Genomic DNA, 21,704 nt, shown 5'->3' with positions numbered 1-21,704 from the left:
GTTTCTATTTATTTCTATTCTCCGAAAACAAGTAATATTCATACACAATCTGATAGGATAGTTAGCAAAGTTCAAAAAATGTCAGCTTGATTTAAATTGTAAAGAAATGCATAACGACTCACAGGTATAAACGTTTTTCTCGTATTTTCGAAAGTTTCGAAAGAAAAACACTAAAAAGGCTATCAGAATCAAGAAAAAAAATAGGAGGTTTCCATTTAAAAAAATATCGCTGACGTCATCACTCGAAAACATATGACTACTTTAAATTTTATTTGGTATTAAAATATGTATTTTTATAAACTAAAATTGTTGTTGTTTTTCTTCAAACGTCCGTAAATTATGACATTATACTGCTGCATTGATAATGCTAAAGTGTCACTTCATTGTTATGGCATCTAACGAGCCGACCAGCGTCCGTGAAGTTATTAATTATTATCTTCGCTGATGAGCGGCTGTGAAGTAAAGTATAAATTTGTTTCAAAATCAAAAATCAATCTACCAACACTGCATTCTACCTCGAAAATACAACCGACAACGTCGCCAATTTTTGTTTTTAGTGTATTTGGAAGTGTCAGAAAAACGTGGGGTTGACAGTCATTTTGGTCGTAGTTCATCGTGTTTTTTAAATTCTTCGAAGCACTTAATGAGCGCTCGCTTTAATTTAGCGGTTAAAAGATTCCTTGTTTTTCGAGGCATTTTTATAATTTGATATTTGTGACAAACTGAAGGTCAAATTTTGGCGGAAGGTTAGGCCAACCTAAAAAAAAACTTATTCTAGGGATTTCTTTTTTTCTGGCAAAATAATTCAACAGGTGATGGATTTTTGACTTTGATACAGATTAGCTAAATCATTTGAAATTCCTGCCTCAAGTTGTAACAAATTCGTGTCTGAATGTTAGATGTTGAAAGCTGAATGAATAAATAAGATTTAATCAAGAAACTTGTACATTATTGCAAAACGTAAGTATGTACTTACAAAATCTATCCAAATTAAAACGAGTTGACAGACGGATAATTACGAGTATTTCGCATTTTGTTCACAGCGTTTGTTATACTATCTAGTCATAGTCATAGTGACGCTTTGTAAAACGAGCCATATACAGAGTGTCCCAGAACTCGCGCCCCAGAGAAAACAGACAAATGCCGACGACAATCTCGATTCTAAAAATGCAACCGAAGAACAATTAATGGCTTGCATAAGAGAGTTGTGATACATCTAAGATCCACCAATTCCAGAAAGGGAACTCTGAGGTGTTAATGTGAATAAAATCGGTTGCTAAGTTTATAAATTGTCACAATTAAATAATGTCAGAATGACATGTCCGCTAAAGTGTCAACATCAACATGTTAGGTTAAGGCAGATGTCATTCAAGATGTCACATTCGCCATCGATCACATGAATCTATGTGTTTTTATTTTTTTAAATAAAACAACAACTGGCGGTTCTGAAAACAACCTTGTTTATTCTAATACACGTGAGCTTATCGTACAAAACAGGAAGAAAAGGTATAACACAAGCCAAAAGGGATTATGAAACGAAAAATAAATACAATCAGAGGAAGTGCTCAAAGTGGCCACCATTCATTTGCAGGCATAACCGTGCCAGTCGCAATAGACTCAGTTTAGAATTCGTAACCATTTCAGGAGTAATTGTGGCAAAAGCTTCCTGAACGCAACTTTTGAATTGTTCTCCTGTAGCAGTAAGGCAATAGGACCGCACAGGCCAGTGTCGTGAACCACCACAACTAATCAATCGATGAGGATACTGTTAATCCAAAATTTCTCGAACTTGTCGACTGAAGTGTGGTAGTGCGCTGTCGTGTTGAAACTAGCCGGTAGCACAAAAAAGAAGTGGAATGTCTTCAAGCAAATTGGGAAGTTCTGCGTTCAAAAATTCTCCATTCAAAATTTTGGGTGAATGTCTGGCGCTTACCGTGCAGCAAATTCAAAAGATCCTACCTAAAGAGGGAAGTTAGCTGACATGTAAACTAATTGCTATTGAAGACATACCACACGATTCCCTAATAGACCAACCCACAAATTTATATAAAATCGTTGCTGAAATGCTCTTGAAAATAGAGCATGTGGATTTACTTCATTTCCACATTCTCCGTAAATTATCAACATTTCCACATAATCCGCTGCAGAATACATGATAAAAGAGCACGGTTGACCACGACGGCGGTATTAAAGCGATTTGAAGTGATTTGAATGAAATTTTGACACTGACGATTCTCAAAAGTTTCATAGCCGGTCAGTTTATTGAAAACATAATAAAATATGCAACCTAGCAACAATTACGGGAAATAGACCTGGATGGCCTAAAATGCTTTGATTGGTCGAATTAAACTGTTCTTTTCTTGAATACCGTTCAAGATAGAAAAAAAAATTCATTGGGATTATTTGTTTGTTCTTTTATGAAGATTTCCCCTTTTTTCTCTGGGGCGCGAGTTCTGGGACACCGTGTATATTAATTTTTCTTCAAACGTCCGTAAAATATGACATTGCACTGCTGCATTGATAATGCTAAAGTGTCACTTCATTGTCATGGCATCTAACGAGCTGACCAGCGTCCGTGAAGTTATTATCTCCGCTGAGGAGCGTCCGTGAAGTTATTATCTCCGCTGAGGGCGTCCGTGAAGTTATTATCTCCGCTGATGAGCGTGTTTGGGGCCTAATGGGGGCTCCAGGAATTTGTTCGGAACCAAATGGGGCTCCTGGGTTTGCTCAGCCTAATGAAGGCTTCACTGGTTTGACTGTAGGCGCGCGTGAACTGACACACCGTATCGTTTTGTGTAAAACGTTTACTTACATTTATACAATTCTTTGGACCGTACGACCGTACTCGAGATGTTGGGTAAAATGACTTCTGACTTGGGACTCTGACTGTTCTACCCTGAGTCCCTCTCGGTACTGTCACAGTAGATTTACTCATTCAGAAGGGACAGCTAGGGTCGGCACCTTTGAAGTTTCGTCAGCCAGATTTTTTAATAACATGGCGGTACTGGCGGTCCTTGCTAGAAAATGCCATAGATGGCAACACCATCGTTCGCGGCCATGACCAACTTCATTAAACTATGTTATGGCCATTCCAATTCCATTAAAATGAGCTTGGTATGAAGTATGTCATGGATAGTCATAGACAACACAGTAAACCTATAGAACGCAAACTCCCATAGTTTTTTGTGTCCCGACGCCATCTACTGGCTTGTGGTAGGTGCAAAATAAGACACAGCCAACTGGATATCCTGGCTTTTTTATTTATTTTAATTTAAAGTAAATTATTTATGAAACTAAAAGACTACATTTATTTTGAAGTTTTTATTTTTAATCTTTTTCGATACATTTCCGTTGTATTTTTATAAATTTTGGTTTGGTATTTCTTGCATCCTCATCCAAAATTTTGCTGTTTATTTTCATCGAATTTTGCATGAAGTTTTATACGTTTTCGGTTCATTACAGTCCGAATTTTGGATCGACATTTTGCCTTTTTAAAATGTTGAATATACTGAGCTTTTCTTATTTTCTTTTTGAAACTTTCACATCATAAGAATTTATATCTTCAACTTCATTACTACATAAAACAGGAGTTACACAATTATAGTGTCTTCAGTATAAACGTCGTAGATCAGTAGATCGGATGAAAATTCTATAAAAAGTAGTTTTCAGTTAAAATATAATTATCAATATTTTTTTTACAATTACTGGAAATAAATCTGGACTGGAAAAGGAGGGAAGTTGTATCGAGGGTACGGCCACATTCGTTCGTGCCGAAGTCTTTGCTGGTAAAATGAAATCCCCACACAGTGTAGCTGTTATACCAACACTTTCATAGGCTCCAAAGATGATAACTGCTTGTTACCAGCCTTTTTAATACATTCCATAAAACGCCCAGGATATTTAATTGGATTTGGAAATCTATGGCGAGTTCTACATGGTTTATAATACCTTTGCGCGGTGCAAAGTCTCACAATAGTAAACTTATTACTTATGACCCTTATGACTTGATATGTCAAAATATAATTTTTTTAAATTTTGGCATAAGTTTCCGCGATTTTTATTTTTATAAAACCGCAGCGTCCCCTGGCGGCTTGTGGTGGGTGCGTTTCCAAAAAAACAGGGAAAATGCATAGGAGTTTGCGTTCTATAGGTTTACTGTGTTGTCTATGTGGATAGTGATGAAGTGGTGCCATCTGTTTGTTAGACATCAAGGTAAAATTGCCGTCAAATTTGAAATTTTGTCAATCAAAAAACTCTGAAAATGCTTATTAAATGCATTATTTGTGGCAATTCTGAAAAACCTTTATTTCAATTTCCCAGCGACAGTGGAGTTAGAGCTAAATGGTTGGAGGTTCTTCGGGAAATTTGTGGTACTAGAAAAGAAATTCGTTAACATAGTTTAATGAAGTTGGTCATGTGATGGACATAGACAACACAGTAAACCTATAGAACGCAAACTCCCATAGTTTTTTGTGCCCCGACGCCATCTACTGGCTTGTGGTAGGTGCAAAATAAGACATAGCCAGCTGGATATCCTGGCTTTTTCATTTATTTTAATTTAAAGTAATTTATTTATAAAACTAAAAGACAACATTTATTTTGAAGTTTTTATTTTCAATCTTTTTCGATACATTTCCATTGCATTTTTATAAATTTTGATTTGGTATTTCTTTTCCTCAATTGCGGCAAATAGAAATTTATCGCATCCTTGCCTTGCATTGCATTGCTCTTTATTTTGACATCGAATTTTGCATGAAGTTTTATACGTTTTCGGTACATTCCAAACCGAATTTTGGATCGACATTCTGCCTTTTTATAATTTTGAATATGATCAGCTTTTCTTATTTTTTTTTTAAACTTTTACAAGAATTTATATCTTCATTACTACATAAAACAGGAGTTACACAATTATAGTGTCTAGATCAGTAGATCGGATGAAAATTCTATAAAAAGTAGTTTTCAGTTAAAATATAATTATCAATATTTTTTTACTCTTACTGGAAGTAAGTCCGGACTGGAAAAGGAGGGAAGTTGTATCGAGGGTATCTAGGGCCATATTCGTTCGTGCCGAAGTCTTTGCTGGTAAAAAAGTCCACACACAGTGTAGCTGTTATACCTACACTCACAGAACAACTCTCTATAGAACGCAATCTGCCGTGTTTTAAAAAAGGGCAATGTTAGCGCCACCTACCAAACGTGGGCAAACTAATTCGCGCGGGAAATTTGAAATGTTTTATTTTGTCGCAGGCTTATTTGAATTTTTATGGTTTATAAATAAATAAAAAAAATACCAATCAAATACACTATATTTTACATAATGTACTAAATATATACATAAAATAAAAATATTTACAAAAACATATAAATTAATCAACATAAGTATGTACATATGTATCTATACATAAGAATTTTTTTTTTTTACAATACAAAAATTTCCGATAATAATGCGGAGTCTGGAAAAGTGCCCCGACTGCTTGCAGCGTTTTCACGTTGAATAGAAAGGGAAATCCTCTCGAAAAGGAGTTTCTTTGATTTTGAATCGCCTGATTCCGTAGTAAGTCGGTTTCCGATGACATTAATGAAATTCTTTACAAAAACTGTTATTATACAAAATAAAAATTTAGACAAAAACTATACAAACACTACGTTAATTACAATTAATGAGGCCGTTGCGGGTACTTCCGATTTTTTCTAAATACATCCAAAGCTAAAATCTGGATAGCATCAGGATGCTCTGGCGCTGCAACGACCCCATTCATTATTTGAGTGCAATTTTTAAAATAATGAAAAAGTAAGAATTTAATTAGCAAGGTTTTAATTTTTTTTTGTATATTTGCTTTATGTGGACAGTCTACAAAGAAAAGGAAAAAGCCTATCTGATCAGCACAATGATATAATATATCAGAAATATTACAACGAGCTGAGTATTGCGGAATGATATATTCAATATAATTTGTAAATCGTGCAATTTCTGTCACAAAATTAACATTGCAATAATTCAGTTTGTTGCCAATATCTTTGGATACTATTATAGCATGTTGCTGATCAGGAGTACCTGTGTGTAATATATTACTTGCACATATATCGCAAGATCTTGTCTCTTTCATGACAAATTTTGCGATATATCCTGCAAAGTAATTCATTACATAATTCTGTAAGGGCCTGAAACTATCATGTCGTGAATCTATCAAGTGCTGTGGTACATCAGACAAGTTAATTTCGAGAGGATTCCCTTGTGGTGAAGGCACTTGGGAAACAAATTGTTTCAAAGTGACAAGGAGGCCTGTGGACTCATCGGCCTCACAGTTGGCATATTTGGAGTGGAACCTATTGAAATTATTAATTAGAAGACTTTTATAATAGGGCCCAAAAGCAGCAACCGTTGGGTTGATGTTTCGAACCCCATGCTGACGAACCTGTCCAAAAAAATTTTCTAATGCATCCTGATTAAAAACTCGTGCGGAAAATTTTGAAAAACCAAATTTAGTCAAATGCAATCGCAGGAGTTTAAATCCGTTCAAAGTCAGCTGCCAATTTTGTAGTACCTCAGGATGAGATCGATCTGCGGCTTTGACTTTAATAAAAGACATGCTTCGTATTACGGTCAAAGCCCGATCCCAATAACGTTCCTGAGGACTACAACCTTGGGTTGTAGTCCTCTGCCTTAATAATTTCTTTATTTTCCCTCCAATGCCCCCATTGACACTGTCAAACAATTTGTCAAAGAACTGCAATAATACTGCAGTGTCTTCGCCCTCTCGAGACATTTGTCTTCGACCACAAACACTGATAGAACCACTGCGACTCATCAGTGACATTATGGATGCCACAGAAGTACTAAAAACCTGTGAAGCCTTGGCCACACTCATTTTTTTGATTTTGTTTGGAACCACGTGGAGATCTGTGAGTTTAGGCATAGCTCGCAGGTTTCCACTACTTCTGTCTATAAAATATGCATCCTCTATGTGCGACCATTTTGCCACTCGTTCTTGACCATCAAGCACAAATTTTAGATTTTTTGTTAGTAAGTTATTTCGAATGCATTTTAAAAGGTGAGGTGGATCGAATAATGGAATAACGATGGATTTCCCAATCTTTATAACATCATAACGTTCCACTTCACCTTTTCTTAAAGCCACTTCTTTTGTTTCTAAAATTAACTGCTTGATGGCCTTCGAATTTGTGACTCCTTGATCACACACAGATGCCACAATATGGAGACCAATTGCTTCACATTCTCTCACTAAATTTTTATACATGTTCATAATACTTGGCCATGATTCTGGGCCTTTGGAAAATGTGTAAGCAATTGGTTGTTTCCATGATGGTGACGTGGTTACACTTTTAAGCATCCATACTGCCACATGATCGGCCACTTTGCAGTTCCTATTAATGCCGTCATCTGCAAATCCTTCAACAATATCTTCATATTTGTTAAACTGTAAATTTGGTTTTATTGCCATCTCATCAAACAATAAAATGCAACATTTTTCTCTTTTATTTTTCATTTTGTTTACTTTAATTTTTATAATATTGAGCAAGAATTTGCAAATGCCCGCTTTAATAGGAATGTGCCTGACTACTTTCCTGATAGTTTCAGCACTGGGAAGAGTAAACAAGTTAGACAAGAATCTGTATGTCTTGGGACTTTTTTTGAAAATTGCTAAAGCTAAAATTTTGTCGTCTAAAGAAAATGTTCGTTTATATTTGTTTTTATCTAAATTCCGTAATTGTGATTTAAAAAAATTAACAGTTACAGGATCTAACTTATCTACTCCTTCCCAGTGCCCGGTCATAATAGAATTTTTGGCATACTTTAACCTTTTCTTTACAGACAGCCGCTTTCGCATTCTTATCACTTCTTTGTAAAGAATTTTCTCTTTAGGAGTAAGCTGACCTTGCCTTCTCACTCCTGCTAAGGTCAGAATAGGTCCTGCAATAAATCACATTTATAAATAAGACATAATAAGCTTATAAGTACCTATATACATAAGGAAGAAACATTTAATTTTTTAGCTTGAGGTTTACTTTTTTTACCTACTAATGACTAATAAATTAAGTAATTCCTTACGTTTTTTATTTGTGCGTTGCACTCTTGGTGTAATTGTAACATCACAGGGAGGAAGTGGAGTTACACCTACACCATCATCATCGTAGCATATTTGATGTTCCGCTAAAAAACAAAAAACAAAAAATCAGTAAACAATAATTTCAGTTTTTGGTGACCTATAACTTACTGCGAAGGGATTTTTTCCTGTTTTCCCCTTCATCAAGCCCATCTGGAGAACGCAATCGTTTTTTCGATGTTGCTGGAAAATAATCAATACCATGGGCCAGTTTACAAAAGTGAAATTGAGTTAATCCTAATTAAATACGTGATTAACTGAACACGAGGTTAGATTAAACCAATGGAAGTTTCGGAGTCATGGGTTAATCGCGCCTTAAAATTTAATTTGAATTAAATATTTAATTATCTTTCTATAAACTGGCCCCAACAGTTGGATCCATACCTAGACGTATGTAGGTACAGGGTGAGTCAAGTTTTACCGTCCGAGCGAAAACACCCACTTCTAATCGATTTAAAATTCTCAAAAATGATTGTGTATCGCTAGAGAACATTCTGTAAAATTTTCAATTTTTTTAATGGAACGAGTAAATATTTCGTTTTAATTCAATAACCGCTACATTAATTTACATCATTTTTCACTGAGAGTCCTTTCAAACATTTAGGAAAAATTTGCTGTCATTGAAATCATGAAAGTGTTACCGGTTTTTAAAATAAATGGAATTTGATATTAAAGTGCAAAATTTAACTATGAGTTTTTATAATTATTATTTTTTGCTCAAAATCTGCTTTTTAATTTTATGGCTCTGAATGAAGTGATACAGGAAAATTGATTACACACGTTTGAAGCCTTATATGAAGGGAATGTAATTTTTACTAATTTTTTAATAGGGTTAATCGTGCGGGCGGTAAAACTTGAATCACCCTGTACAGTACTCTCAACGGAAACCAGATCTAAAGAAATCAAAATTAGCACGTCGAACTTGACCTTATATTCTCAATATTCTTACCTGGCAAATTAATTGTTGGTACGCCGGTAAGGCAAATTCTTTTCCCCAACAGATATTTTGCTTCAAAATGTTGGGAGCAGATACTTTTTTCATTAATTTGGGCTGCTGATAAAACCAACAGGCTTTCGTCGTTTATAGCAGCCACCCACTTAATTTGCCGTTCTCTGTCCTTTGGAAATCGGTGTAAGTTTTCCTTCTGTTCGCAACCCAAAACAATACATTTTCTCTTGCCCATTTCTGAAAATTACTTCAATGTTTAGTGTCTACATGCGTATTAGAAATAAACATTTAATTGAGGATATAGTGTTTACTTACCAGCTTACCACACACAAGTAGAGAGTGAAAACACACACAACAACCGGATAACTGCGGAAACGATATGCGGCACGCGGAAAATACTAATATGTAAAACACTGACGTTTTCAAATTTCAAAATTTGATGAATCGTCAAGTCGATAAAGTAGATTGCAAAACGCATTTGACCAGACCATTTTCGATTGGCGCCATCTAGTAAACGTGGGCCCTAACTAATTTGGATAGGCTACCCACGTTCCATAAGCAGTTTTCAGGCCCTGCCTACACTTTCATAGGCTCCAAAGTTGATAACTGCTTGTTACCCGTCTTTTTAATCGATTCCATAAAACGCCCAGGATATTTAATTGAATTTGGAAATCTATGGCGAGTTCCACATGGTTTATAATTCCTTTGCAGGGTGCAAAGTCGCACAATAGTAAATTTATTACTTATGACTTGATATGTCAAATAGCTATTTTTTAAATTTTGGCATAAGTTTACACGATTTTTATTTTTATAAAACGGCAGCGTCCCCTGACGGCTTGTGGTGGGTGCGTTTCCAAAAAAATGGGGAAAATGCATAGGAGTTTGCGTTCTATAGGTTTATTGTGTTGTCTATGGTGATGGACATAGACAACACAGTAAACCTATAGAACGCAAACTCCTATGCATTTTATCGGTTTTTTTGGAAACGCACCCACCACAAGCCGTCAGGTGACGCTGCCGTTTTATAAAAATCAAGGCCTTGATAAAAATAAAAATCGCGGAAACTTATGCCAAAATTATATATATTTTGACATATTAAGTCATAAATAATAAATCTACTGTTACGAGAATTTGCAGAGTGCAAGGGTATTTAAACCATGTGGAACTCGCCATAGATTTTCAAATCCAATTAAATATCCTGTGCATTTTATGGAATGGATTAAAAACACGGGTAACAAGCAGTTATCAACTTTGTAGTCTATTAAAGTGTAGGTATAACAGCTACACTGTGTGTGGACTTCATTTTACCAGCAAATACTTCGGCACGAACAATAGATTGCTGAATGTGGCCGTACCCTCGACTCAATACAACTTCCCTCCTTTTCCAGTTCAGACTTACGAGTACTTCCAGTAATAGTAAAAAAATATTGATAATTATATTTTAACTGAAAACTATTTTTTATAGAATTTTCATCCGATCTACTGATCTACGATATTTCTACTGAAGACGCTATAAGTAAATTGTGTAAATCCTGTTTTATGTAGTAATGAAGTGATAGTTTCAAAAAGAAAATAAGAAAAGCTGAGCATAATCAAAATTATAAAAAGCTGGAATGTTAATCCAAAGTTCGGGCTGCAACTACGGGTTGCAATGTACCGAAAACGTTACATGCAAAATTCGATATCATAATAAAGAGCAAAATTTTGAAGGTGATGAAGCTATAAATCTCTGTTTGTCGCAATTGAGGAAAAGAAACACCAAATCAAAATTTATAAAAATGCAATGGAAATGTATCGAAAAAAAATTAAAATATAAACTTCAAAATAAATGTAGTCTTTTAATTTCATAAATAAAGTACTTTGAAAATTAAAATTAAAAAAAAAGCCAGGATATCCAGCTGGCTGTGTCTTATTTTGCACCTACCACAAGCCAGTAGATGGCGTCGGGACACAAAAAACTATGGGAGTTTGCGTTCTATAGGTTTACTGTGTTGTCTATGGTGATGGAGATGAAGTGGCGATATCTAGTGAAATTTAGAATAACCACACATTTAAAAAGTTAAATATCAGGTTATGTTATATGCCATTTCATTGTCAAAAACTGTCAGTTTATACTTTTATGACACTATGGCAGGAACATGAAAAATTAGTTAGCGTCTTAGAACCTCGAATTCTGTAATTCTTGCATCGTTTTACTCCGAAATGATCAAGTTCCACGACGAAATTCCCATTCGGAGCGGTTTTGCTGTGATCTTTCATATTTGCGTGTGTAAAAACGTATTTAGAGGAAAGTTAGCATCTTAAAACCTCGATTTCTGTAATTCTTGCATCGTTTTACTCCGAAATGTTCAAGTTCCACGACGAAATTCCGATTCGGCGCGGGTTTGCTGTGATCCTTCATATTTGCGTGTGTAAAAACGTATTTAGAGGAAAGTTGGCGTCTTAGAACCTCGAATTCTGTAATTCTTGCATCGTTTTACTCCGAAATGGTCAAGTTCCACGACGAAAACGTATAAACTGACAGTTTTTGACAATGAAATGGCATATAACGTAACCTGATATTTAACTTTTTAAATGTGTGGTTATTCTAAATTTCACTAGATATCGCCACTTCATCTCCATCATCGACTTGTCATTTGGTTTACTTTTTTTCGACATTTGGAATGGCCATAACATAGTTTAATGAAGTTGGTCATGTCGCGGCAATTTCATTCATTGCACTCAGCCAGACTTGAGTTCTGAGAGAAAACGCCATATGCATTGAGTTGGTGAACGACAAAGATGGACAATTGGAAAGATGCAAAAGTGCACTAGGGAGATTTTTCTATTTCTATGCGTCCGTTTTCACCATCGGTTCTACATGGTTGGTTTGCTGCAAATAGAAAGGAACTTAAGAAACGGAAAGAAATTTTCTTTCTATCAAGATACATGGTTCCAATACTGATCTCTAAAGGTGTTTTTTTTTTTTTTTTATTTGGCGTCAAAGTTTGGTCCGCACCACTCATGTAAAGGCGTAAGATTTAAACAGCTGATCCGTGATTCGTATAGCGCATTCACAATCGACTCTTCAACGCCAACTTCGACGCCAAATTTTAAAAAACACCCGTTGTAATGTAGAAATCAGGGCGTGAAGGCCTGTGACAGTACCACAATAGATTTACTCATTCAGTAGGGACACGGAGCTGTTTCGGTTATCGCCAAATTCGAATACGCATGTCTTCGCAGCGGCGGTCCTTTACAAGATGCTCGTAGCGTGGCGCTGCTGTTTTTGGCGCCTTCACGCCCTGATTTCTACATTACAACGGGTGTTTTTTAAAATTTGGCGTCAAAGTTGGCGTTGAAGAGTCGATTGTGAATGCGCTATACGAATCACGGATCAGCTGTTTAAATCTTACGCCTTTACATGAGTGGTGCGGACTCAACTTTAACGCCAAATTAAAAAAAAAAAACACCTTTAGAGATCAGTACTGGAACCATGTATCTTGATAGAAAGAAAATTTCTTTCCGTTTCTTAAGTTCCTTTCTATTTACAGCAAACCAACCATGTAGAACCGATGGTGAAAACGGACGCATAGAAATAGAAAAATCTCCCTAGTGCACTTTTGCATCTTTCCAATTGTCCATCTTTGTCGTTCACCAACTCAATGCATATGGCGTTTTCTCTCAGAACTCAAGTCTGGCTGAGTGCAATGAATGAAATTGCCGCGAACGATGGTGTTGCCATCTATGGCATTTTCTAGCAAGGACCGCCAGTACCGCCATGTTATTAAAAAATCTGGCTGACGAAACTTCAAAGGTGCCGACCCTAGCTGTCCCTACTGAATGAGTAAATCTACTGTGGTACTGTCGTCTCAAATCTTTGTCATTCTCCACGCAGGGGTGGTTCTCGGTTCTGAAAGGAGGGGGGGTGGCTCTACGCCCCGACAGAGCGGCTGTAAAGTAAACTAGCTAAATCATTTGAAATTCCTACCTGGTTTCTTAACATGTCTTAAATAATTTGTTATGAAGGTTTGAAGAAAAAATAGTATATGTTATTCGGAGCAAAAATGGTTTTATGTGCTTTGGTTGGTTTGTCTCCCTCACTGCGTTCGGCAGCCAAACTACCAACCGCAGCACATAAAACGCCATTTTTGCTTCTCATAAGTCATAACATAATATCTATTAATTTTTAATGAATTTATTCCATACTTTTGCCGCTCGCTGTATTTTTTGCTTACTTAGGAATTGTTACAATCTCCTGGGAGTAGGTATGAAAAATTCCCAGTGTTCCAACCACAAACTAAGAAAAGTGTACTACACAAATTAACTCTAAAGTCAATAATATACCATGAATTTTTTACCACAGAAGAGCAAATGACAATAGTTTGACATTTTATCTAGAAATTATCCTTTTTTAACATTTTACAGTAGAATATAGATAAACCATAGGTACTGTTACGTTATATTTTTCTATCCGGCCCTATGGCCGAATAAAATAACGATTTTGGTGTTAGCGTCGTGACCAGGAATTTGACCGAAGACGGCGCCGCTGGAACGCAAACAGAAGGAGAGGGTGAATGATACCAATCTTACCCCAGACCTCGCTATAATGAACTTAAAATTTATAAAGTTTACAAAAATAAAAATTATTAACAATAAAAAAAAATTTGACTACAAAAATTGAAAATACAATAACAATTGAAAATATTAAATAATAGTAATGGTAAAGTTTTCAAACTAAAAGTAATCCAATCTTGAACAAACAATAAAAAAAATATCGAAAGATGGTAGAACTTCGTTGATCGGTCTTATCGCGAGCCGAGACCTCGCCGAGATAAGACCGTGGAAAAAAATGGTTGGTCCTCTATTGGTGGATGCTGTCCCTCTGGAGGCGGCGAGGACGACAGGACGGGGTTGCTCCAGAGTACGTCCTTTCGACTGAGAAACCTCCCTCGTACGGGTCCTGCTCAGACGATGAGGTAGAGCTTGAAACGGCCAGAGCACCACGTAGTTGGTTAGTCGAGAGCCTTCTGGCGACCTGGTGACTGCTCTGGAAACGCCACCCCTATTTGACCGCACCAACCTTCACAATCTTTACTCACGGCTTGCTAGACGAAATTCGCGTACCTCGTTAATCCGGCAAAAAAAAATTTCTTTTCGAACGCGGACTATTCAATTTGGTGTGATCAGGAATTTTTTTAAAACGTAACAGTACCAAAGTAAAATCGTTATAAAGTGCGATTAGAGCTAAAGTCAAAACGAAACATGACATCACATGGTTTGCGCAGAAGACGAATGTGGGATTTGCAGATTAGTTGAATGCTTGAATGTTGAATCCAGCTTACGTATATGACAGTGGCGGAGTCAAAACATTTTTCTTTTGTGCACGCTATACAGGGTGTTAGAGGAATGTTCTAAAGATGAAGATCGTTTTCATTATTCTATTAGAGGTTCTACAACAAAAGTAGATCATCTCGGTGTAGAATTTCTTTCATCAGATGAAGAAAATTAAGTTTTGGTTAAGTTTTTGCCCCTAAATTGACGATTGTATGATACGCCAATGCCAGCGGTAAATTGGAGAGCGCGCATCCGAAGCTCCGCCCTGTCATGTTTCGTTTTGACTTTACCTCTACCCATGAATCCGAAATCGTATGTCGTTACTTGAACTCCACGCTCCAATAAAAACAGCTTGAAACATTGGTTAGATCTCGCATATCAATCGCAAAAGACATACGGACTCAAATCCATCGATGACTCGATTACAAATTAATTTGATCGCTCGATAGATGTGGATTGTCAAAATGATGTTTGGTTGGTATCAACTAAAACTACTAGGCGCGCTTCTCGGGATTTTTGAATTTAAGTTTTTGTTCTGGCGCCTATTGAAAGAAAAATGAGAGTTCACAAAAGAAACGAACATTGCTTTCCGCAAAAGAAAAATTGTGGGTGGTTATACAGGAGCATCGTATACGCGCAAGCGAGAAATCGCGACTTCTAATTATGTAAATAAAATTGTCGAAATTTTTCACAGTTACCTAGCTATTGGTAAGATATATTTCATAATTTTTTGATAATTTTTCACTTACAAACAAAGCCAAGAAAAAAATAAAATGTCTGATTTTTACACTGACCTACCCAGATTCACTTCCTATAATTATTTACGAAATTCTGTTCTGGAGACACAGATTTAAAAGTCATAAAGAATTTCAAAATTTAGCACCAGGTAGTTTATCTCTTTTAGGCTCTCCAATTTTTGACCAAGGTTCAAAAACACTGTTGAAAAAATTACAGTACAGTTGAAAATCTTTCAAACAAAGCTAAACTCCTTAGCAGACACTTTAATCAAGAACTGTCTTTTCATACCAAAATTTAATTTTTTATTAAGAACAACCTTTTGAAAATTTTCGAATTATGTTAATTCAATTGATTCTTCTTTAAAGTTTACCGATTAGATTTGGTGGACTGGGAATTCGCCGCATTTCCAATATTTACCTCCCTGCTTTCCTATCTTCAGTTCATGGTGTTAAAAAGCTTGTTTCTCAATTGCTAAATTCAAAGGATAATAAGCTTATTATTCACCATTATGATGAAGCTTTAGCAGTCTGGGATGTAGCAAATGAGAACGAAAGACCAACAATTCCACAATTTCAGAAGAATTGGGATTATATTAATATCAAACGAATAATTGCCAATGATTCAATCTTTAATTCACCTAGAGACTTGGCTCGTTTTAAGGCTTTACAATGCAGAGAATCAGGATCTTGGTTACATGTAATACCTTCTCCTAATATTGGTACTCCTTTAGATAACACTTCCTTCCAAGTTTGTATTGGTTTAAGATTGGGTTGTAATGTTTGTAGGTATACCTCATATTTGCAAATGCAATACGAAAGTTGACGAAATTGGCATTCATAGTCTAAGTTGTTCCAAAAGCAGTGGTAGATTTTCAAGACACACTGAAATTAATTCTATTATCGACCGGTCTTTGACTTCTATTCATGTTAATTGAACTTTAGAACCAAACGGACTGTCTCAGGATGACGGAAAATGCCCAGATGGGATGACTTTAGTACCGTGGATTAAAGATCAACCTTTGGTTTGGGACGTTACTGTTGTAGATACACTTGCAGACAGTTACGTATTGAAAACATCTGAAGTCTCAGGTTTTGCCGCTGAAATGGCTTGCAAACGCAAACATAGCACATATAGTTCAATTATTTCGTCAAACTACATATTTAAAGGTTTAGCCTTTGAAACCTTAGGCCCTTGGTGCAAAGAAACCATCGATTTCATTAATGTCACCGGAAACCGGCTTATCGCCGATTCAGGAGATTCAAAATCAAAGAAATTCCTTTTTGGGAGGATTTCCCTTGTTATTCAACGTGGAAACGCCAAACGCTGCAAGCATTCGGGGCACTTTTCCAGATTCTGCATTATTAGCGGAAATTTTTGCATTGTAAATCAAAAATGTTACGAGTATGTTATTATTTTTTAAGACCCTAAAATTTACGAAATCAGCGGAAAAAACACCAATTAGATTTTGAATTAAACGCAGTTTTACATTTCTTTTTTTTATGGCAAAGCTGTAAGTAAGAGAGTCAAAACGGCCGGCTACTAGTGAATGGTCCTTTTGTTGGCAAATTATAGCATTTGGGCCATAAATCACGCGTCTGGTTTGCGTTTAAATAAAAAAGGGAATTATTTAGCTAACCAAGTCAAAATTTGAAATTGTGCCACCATGGTTTGATGCGCTAGCAGATACAGATTCATTTAGTGTAAAAGCTTTATAGGTAAATTAACAATTAATTTCACAAAACTATTATTTATTAACAAAAAAAAAAAATTAAAAATTTCTCAAATATACATTATCAATAATTAGTTAGGTATATAAAATTTCACAGTCCTAGACTGTGAAACAAATGTTTAATTAGAAATAGCGATTTCTCGCGTGCGCGTATACGATGCCCCACCCTGAATACAGGGAGATCTTTAATAATTACAAAATGCTATAACAACTTTATTTCTTGTCTAATTTCAATAAATTATATATCAAATGAAAGGATGTCTAAGAGACTACAGTGCATTTTTTTTAACTGTTGCCATAGGAAATTGCATGGTAAAACTTATACCCCCTGTTAACTTTTGTTCTGATGAAAATATTCAAACCATTTTTGGAACAAAGTTGGAAGATTTTTTAAACTATCGGATAGATTACAATTCAATATCCTGAACTGTCGAAAAAGTTGTGAAAAAAAATGTGTACCACGCCGGAATAATAGTACGTCGAGCGGCCGCCAGAATAGCATCCTTGTCGGCTCAACCAGCAACTGCCTGTCCCCACTTTTGATTTTTGTCAGTTTCATTTAAAAAATAAATAGCGAGATATTCTCGTGGCTATGATTAAATTTCTTTATAAAAAAAAAACAAAACGTAAAAACGTTAACGCACAAATAATTCAACAAAGTAACAGAAATTATTAAAGGAATTGTTCGAAATGTTTTTCTTCGACTATTTTGTAAATGTCGCACTATAATGGAATTCGGTCAGGTGCTGGTTGAGCCGACAGGGACGCTATTCTGGCGACCGCTCGACGTACTATTATTCCGGCGCGCTTTAAATTTTTTCACAACGTTTTAGACAGTTTAGGATATTGAATTGTAAACTATCCGATAGTTTAAAAAATCTTCCAACTTTGTTCCAAAAATGGTTTGAATATTTTCATCAGAACAAAAGTTAACAGGTGGTATAAGTTTTACCATGCAATTCCCTATGGCAACAATAAAAAAAAATGCACTGTATAAGCTGACATACAACTTTTTTTTTTAAAAGACGTAATGTAAGTAGGGTGATATTTAATTTTTTTCACTACTAGTCTTAGAAGGCGTCATTATTGTCTCTCGAACTGAACCCAGAAGTAGAATTTCTCTCCTACTAGTTAATAATTTTTCATTATTAACCAGTGGTTAATAATGAACAGCCGTCACCTAGCAACGAAAGATTTTCTTTGATTTTATTGGTTAACGTACAGACGATTTTCAATTTTCATAGCAACCGTTGAAAAATGAGAACTCGGATCGTCGCATCGGACAAAATAATTTAATTAATAATTATTATTAGAAAGGGTTTTAACGTATCTAGTAGTGAAAAATAGTATATTATATACCAAGGTGGAGAAGTTCATGATTATAGCCAGAGCGCCAAGAATAGAGCCCGAGGCGCGCGAAGGCTATAAGGGACTTCTCCACCGTGGTTTATATACTATTTTTTTCACTACTAGATACGTTAAAACCCTTTTTGATAATAATTATTAATCAAATTATTTTGTCGGATGCGACGGGTTCGAGTTGTCATTTCTTGACAGTTGGTATGAAAATCGTCTACGTCAACCAATGAAATAGACGACAATCTTTCGTTGCTAGGTGACGGTTGTTCCATTATTCACCACTGGTTAATAATGAAAAATTATTTACCTGTCACTGAGCCAACGTAGAAAATCGAAACTTCTCAGTGTTCTATGACAACCGATAACGCTAGACTTTATTACTAGTAGTGAAAAAAATAATATATAAACCACGGTAGAGAAGAGAACTTTAAGCCTCGCTTCTCGGGGAATAAACTACCTCGGCTTAAAAAAATGTCTTCTCTACCTTGGTGTATAATTACTATTCTTATTTTAAATTGTGATAGGTACCTATATGTTTTTTTTATTTATTTTTTTATATTTTGGAAAATTTAAAAATCATATATAACTGCTACAATGAATTGTAATTTAACAATTATTATAATGAATTGCAATTTTTAACAGTATGCCCCACTTTGTGGAGCCACTTTTAACAGAGTTTGTGTTGTAAATTGTTTATTTACATAAAGGTAAACAAAGTTAATAAACCAATAAAAATTGATTGACAAATTAACATCCATGTCAAAAATTCCAATGTGGGGTTAGAAATATATAAAACCTGTTTTACAGCTAACGACTGACGAAATTCCGTGGCCGTGACTGTACGTTTTAATAAATGTTTGAATAATCCATTTGGAGATTCAAAACAGTGCAATTTTTTTTAGGAAATAACTTCAGCAAACTGTTGTCCAAAGGATATTATTTTCGTAATATTAATCGTTAATCGACATTTAATTACCCGCCGCCCGCCCCAATCTAAAATGGATTATTTATTTGTGAACATTACCTAATAGTCTGCAACTCACAATACGCATAGACCGATTCATACTTGATAAGGCAATAGCCCCTGTCCAACTAATTACCTACAACTTGGCCATTTACTCCACATTAGGTACTGGACGCAGGTAGTTTAACCCAACTGACCGATATCCGGTTCGATATTGAAAATTATGAATGCATAATTGGGATAAATATACAAAAGTTACGCCTTTTAAGTGTTTTGAAAAAAACAGTCAAGATGTTCGTTTAAGAATCTCAACAAACCAAGTTTTAAAGACCGCAGAGGTAGATATTGATACCATAGTCTCTTCTCAAGATGCAAGTTTGGATATTATTCCTATTAGTTTTAATAACGCTGCTAACACAAATTATGGAAAGGACTCTCAATGTCTGATTTATTATAAATTTTTTCGGGGCACAAATGGGTTAAAGCACCACACTAGAATTATGCATGGTAGTAATTTGAATGGTAGTAATTTGAATCCATCTGTAGATTTTTCTGATCCATCAACTATAGTTGGCTTAATTTCTAAATTACGCACTTCTACACCAATTTTAAATCGAATTCCTAAAGGTGCTCGTATTGCTGTAGCTGATGAGCTTTCAAATATTTTAATTTCGTGTATAAATGACAATTCTTTAGTCAAATGGCTTCGTTTATTGATTTTCCCATATTGTGTTCTACGTGTTCCTGAAAAATCTTTAAAGAAAACACAATCTTTATCATCTGCAGTTAAAATAAATCTTGAATTTTGGAAACGTAACAAAGATTTATCATCTCAATCGTTATTTATTATTTACTTATCAAAATCAAAACAAACAAAAATTGATAAAAAAAACCCCAGGAATTAATAATATTTATAAAAAAATTGAATCCAAATTGTCTGATGGTGATTTAAGAGGAACAATTCGTCTTTTATGTTCCCAGGACTCTCTAGCTCCAAATGATGACACAACTTTTTTTAAACTACAAGAAAAACATCCGAAGCCTCAAGAAAAAACAATTAAACCTAATATAATTGATGGACTTTCATCTTGTTCTTCTGTTACTTCAAATGAAGTTTACAATGCTATTATGTCTTTTTACCTTGGTTCAGCTGGTGGTTTAGACTCCTTGAAACCTCTACATTTAAAAGATTTAATTTCGGATAAACTTGGTTTATCATCTTCGAATCTTCTTTCTTCGTTGGTTAAAATTATTGATTTAATGTTTCTTGGTTTAATACCTTTAGAAATTAGTCAGATTCTTTATGGAGCCTCACTTGGTGCTCTTAGTAAAAAAGATGGAGGAATCCGTCCAATAGCTGTGGGTTGTACATTACGAAGATTAGCTGCTAAAATTGTTTGCACACGGATTTCTGAACAGGGGCCCAATTCTTGAAATCACTGGAAAATATTCGTTTGAGAATATTTTCCCATAAATGAATTCCCAGTGGAATTTAAATGTTCTCCTATCTGTATTCTTGAACTGTTTGGAAAATGATTTCACATGAGAATTTAAAAATGCAATATGGTGACAATTTGGATCAAACGGGTCTAATTTCGGATAAAGTCTTTGTGCTTGGGCAACCATTAATTGGATTGCAATGAATTCTTCCATTTTTTTCTTTTATAAACACAATTATGTATTAACAAAAGTGTCACATTTGACAGTCGAATTTCTTACGAAAAAATTATTTTCCCATGATAAACACTAGGTGAAATAATTCTCCGCATTACTAGTGGAACAATCCGTCTGACATAAGTCCAGAATACACTTTTGCATTTCTCATGAGAAAATTTGCCTATTTTTCCAATGAGAATTAATTCCATCGATTCAAGAATTGGGCACCAGATAGGAAATTTTCTAAATCTCTTACAATTAGGTTTTGGCACAAAATATGGAGCAGAAGCAGGAGCTCATTCAGCAAGAAACTATTTATCATACAGCCATTCTTCAGTTAAAGCTTTTTTAAAAATTGATTTTTTCAATGCTTTTAATACGATTTCTCGTACAGCTGTTCTATACAGAGCAAGTGAGCTAATTCCTGCTTTTCTGCCTTATTTTACTCAATATTATTTTGGAGCAACAATTTTGTCATATGGAAATAAAATAATACTTTCCGAAACAGGTGTTCAACAGGGAGATCCTTTGGGTCCTGTTCTCTTTTGTCTTGCGCTTCATCCTGTGATTAAATCTTTAAAATCAGAATTTAATGTTTGGTATTTGGATGATGGAGTTTTAGCAGATGATCCTAGTATTGTTTTTAATGATTTTCAAAAAATTATTGAGTTATCTTCAAAAATAGGTTTATCACTTAATTATAAGAAATGTGAACTTCTAATAATTTCTGATAATACGACAATAAAGTCGAATTTATTAAATGATTTCAGTAATATAGCCCCTGGAATTTCACTTCAAGAGTTTGACAACATTTCTCTTTTGGGTTGTCCTTTAACGAATGGTGGTATCTATCAGTAAATCAATAAA

At 35.1% G+C, this 21,704-nt stretch overlaps 1 long non-coding RNA gene across 1 annotated transcript; it reads right to left on the bottom strand.

Moving 5' to 3' along the window:
• Positions 1 to 3,306: 3,306 nt before the first annotated feature.
• LOC138134507 (uncharacterized) lies at positions 3,307 to 4,420 on the bottom strand. Its single transcript, XR_011160746.1, has 2 exons — positions 3,760 to 4,420; positions 3,307 to 3,649 (listed from the first exon to the last, which is right to left on the bottom strand). It is a non-coding gene; the product is annotated as an uncharacterized lncRNA (long non-coding RNA).
• Positions 4,421 to 21,704: the final 17,284 nt, after the last annotated feature.

This window comes from Tenebrio molitor, chromosome 1, assembly GCF_963966145.1.
Source record: "Tenebrio molitor chromosome 1, icTenMoli1.1, whole genome shotgun sequence".
In the NCBI taxonomy this organism is placed as follows: domain Eukaryota; kingdom Metazoa; phylum Arthropoda; class Insecta; order Coleoptera; family Tenebrionidae; genus Tenebrio; species Tenebrio molitor.
This window is presented reverse-complemented; position numbering and strand designations above follow the sequence as displayed.